The sequence below is a fragment of the Poecilia latipinna genome, unplaced genomic scaffold (assembly GCF_001443285.1).
Source record: "Poecilia latipinna isolate Pla-1442-1.1 unplaced genomic scaffold, P_latipinna-1.0 Scaffold1620, whole genome shotgun sequence".
NCBI lineage: Eukaryota > Metazoa > Chordata > Actinopteri > Cyprinodontiformes > Poeciliidae > Poecilia > Poecilia latipinna.
In genome coordinates, this window is record NW_015114236.1 from 157,724 (window position 1) to 161,173 (window position 3,450).

The 3,450-nt window shown below is 35.3% G+C and overlaps 1 protein-coding gene across 4 annotated transcripts in view; it reads right to left on the reverse strand.

The window, feature by feature from the left end:
* The window catches only part of efnb1 (ephrin-B1), a 150,668-nt gene extending 149,432 nt beyond the window's left edge, over positions 1–1,236 (reverse strand). For 2 of the 4 annotated variants that reach the window (XM_015059323.1, XM_015059321.1), the window contains exon 1: positions 1,058–1,236. The gene's annotated coding sequence lies outside the window, so the exon portion shown is untranslated. The remainder of the gene's footprint in view (positions 1–1,057) is intronic. The other 2 variants (XM_015059326.1, XM_015059322.1) reach the window with 2 other exon arrangements.
* Positions 1,237–3,450: the final 2,214 nt, after the last annotated feature.

Here is a 3,450-nt window from a genome sequence, read left to right on the forward strand (position 1 = left end):
CCACCCCTGAAAAAGTCCCTGCCACCCTCTTGCCACCCCATAAATATTTTTCTAGATCCGCCCCTGCTGATAGGTGCACCAAAACATGATTTGCATCCAATTAAATCTTTCACATGACTAATTTAGTAAATAAAATGTGTAAAATAAAGGGAGAGATCCATTGTTTTAAACTTGTAGTGCCATTTTATTTTATACTGGCAACTGAGCATATCAATTGGGTATCCTGGTTGGTCGGGCAGCACTGGACACCTGTCTGGTTAGCAATCTTCCCCCTGATTATCTAAGCCATTTCAACTTTAAAAACAACATTTTATTAGTGTTATGCAACATTTCAATTTTTTTTTAATTTGAGTTTTCATTTTCAGTTACGGCGTGTAGTTTCAGTTACCAGAAATAAGCAGTCGAAATATCTCATTTGGGTCAAAAAATTCTAGCTAAATATTAGCAGTGCGTTTAAAACTTTAAATTTAAGCAGCTTTGATTTCCACACACATTTCTAAATGGATTGGAAATGTTACATTCTATAGACTAAAGAGGCATTATGGCTCCATAGTGCCAAGCTTTTTTTTTTTCGTGTAGCATTCTATTGTTTGGCAACAGAAGCGAGCCGCTGGCAACCGGCGATAAATTTGCACTTACCCACGATGGACGCAAAGGCTAACCAATTAGCAGCTAGTTAGCAGTAGCCTCAACCGCCGTTAGTCACAGAACGAAGTCAAGATGTCCCCGTGCGACTCAAGCCGTTGCCCGACAGGAAAGTCAAACTCGAGGTATACAAAACTACTTGATTAAATAGTCCTGCCACAATAAAATTTAGGACCCGTGATTAACACATCTAAGGTCAACTATTTTTTTTTAATGCAAGACATTTTAAGGCTTTAATTTCAGAGACATGAATTTCATGCTTTTTAAGACTTTTCAAGGATACAGCGGGCACTGGAAATAGACGCCAGGCCCCACAACTCAGCACAGATAAGTTGATGTGAACAATTAATGAAAGCATAAATCTGAAAATGCGCAAAGCCGTTTCTGGGAACTACCTTTCACTTTCTGTTACCTGTAAACAGATATTTCAGCTCAGGAGTATGATAGGATGACAGTTCAGTTCGTCTTGTTTTTTTTGAGATGTTTGCTTACTGGTGTCTTCAGAAAGACCGTCTCGCTGAAACAGCCGTTTCAAAGGAACTTCCTCTTGAGCATAAGGTGACAAAGACCGAGTATCTTGATGTATTCAAACTGATAAGCATGTTTTAAATAGGCCCGACACCTCGTTATGAGGAAACCTCACCATACTTCAGTTTGGCAGCACCATCTCACATTTTTTCCTTCCTCCAACTTTTTTTTTTTTTATTATTAAAGTTTGATGTTTTTATATATGATATGTGGAACAAACCATATCACACTGATGAAATAAAACTGCCTTTTTAAATAAGAGCCACAAGTTTTTAACCAACTGGAGTCATTGTCAACACACTGCTTTCTGTTAGAATTGATTAAATCAGTAGGATAAGTCACGACTGAGTGATGGTGTACTTTAACTCTGCCACTCCTACAAGCAAATTAAATACCAAATACAGAAATATTTGTTACTTAAAATAGTGAATGATAAGGTTGATGTTGGATTGTGGTCATTATTTTTAACAGTATTCTAATTGACTGGAATGCACTTGCATGTCAGTGAATTTGTTGGCTAACTAACAGGCCCGGTTCCAACCCGATAGCACTTAGGAAAACGGAACGAGAACAGTTTAAAAAGTAAGATGTACCACAGAAGAAATGTGTTGATTTTTATTCAAAAGTTACTGTCTCCAGACAAGTACAAATCAGAAAAAAAAAAAAAAAAAAAAAAAAAAAAAAAAACAAGAGTGACTGAAACGAGGATGGGATAATAGACAAATAACTCAAGACTGTAGGCAAGAGTGCAGGAGAATAAAACAGAAATGTCCAAAAAGCAAGGAAATTAAATTTTGTATATGTACACATGATCTAATAAGGATTTATACCGATGTAGTGGTAAGTAACAAACAATAAACAGTACTTTTTTTTTTCTTTCCTTAAAAGAGTTTTGTTTTTTTACTTACATAAAATAATTAGGCAAAAACACGTATAGGCTGTTTATCTACTTTATCACATTACATCCGACCACCTCATAGTTCATGTTCTAAGAGCCAATTTATCCACCTCGGACATGGAAGATTACTGTGAGAGAAGGTGACCTCCACGAGCATGTTTTTTAAGGCTTAAGCATGGAATGACTACAAAATAAACGACCTCAGTAGACAAAACATTTCATTGAAACTCGTGTTGACAAACGTATGTCAAAATCTAAGCTTTTTGTCTAGCTGCCACAGCGCTGCTGAATAACGTCGGAGTTCAGTACTGTCTGAGTGACTGCCTTACAGGTTGAGACATTTGAAATCTAGAAGCATCTTTTTTTTTTTCTCCATTACCATTATTATTATCATCATCATCATCATTTGTGACAGGACTCTTTTCAATGTTGAGAAAAAACCTTAAAAGCTCAATTTCACAAGTTCTTTTTCATTAGTTATATCCAAACTAATTTACACGTAGGAAAAAAGGTAGAAATTCAAAGACGGTATCAAGACAAAGAAGAAAGAAAAAAAATATATAGGAACTTAAAAATACAAATTTAAAAATCTTCCTTGACGCATGGCTGCACATGCTTTCTTTTTTTTTTTCTTTTTTTTTTTAAGTTTTACTTATACATTTCTCAAACTTTCGGGCTTAAGATTGGAAAAAAAGAAAAACAAAACAAAACAAACAAAAGCACATATATAAAATCAGCACCGATTCATATATAACTTTTATTTAAAATGCGGAGATACCCATTTTAAACATTATGCTGTGGGAATTTAGTTAAGAAAAAAACAAACAACAAAGAGTTTTGGGGTCAGGGTTTTCTTTGAGCTATCTTCCATAGCGACACTACTCTTTCTTCAGGAGGGGAAGGGCAGATTTTTCCATTTTCCTAAGGAGCGAGCGAAACCTCTGATTGTTTAACAGGGAGCCTGGAACTCGGAGTACGGGAATCTTCACAGCATGAAAGGTATTTAAATTGATTCTATGCGACATCTCGACATCTTTAACCACCAGTGGTTATCAGGACCTCAACTCAGACCCAACAACGGGGAGAGAGAGAAAAAAAAAAACAAAACAAAAAAACTGAAGAGATAGAGGAAAATAAACTTATAAACAAAAAGAGGAGGGGGAAGAGGAAGAAAAGCACAAACAGAAATACCTCCATCCACTTGGCTAACACAGTACAAGCAAGCTACTACAGTCTGTTTATAAATTACTACTTCACACCTGGTAACTTACTACAATTGTAAAAAGGGTTAGACATAAAAAAAAAAATAATAGGTTTCTTAAGTTAAAAACACACCAATTCATCCCCATGTTTAAAAAAAAAAAAAAAAAAAAAAAAAA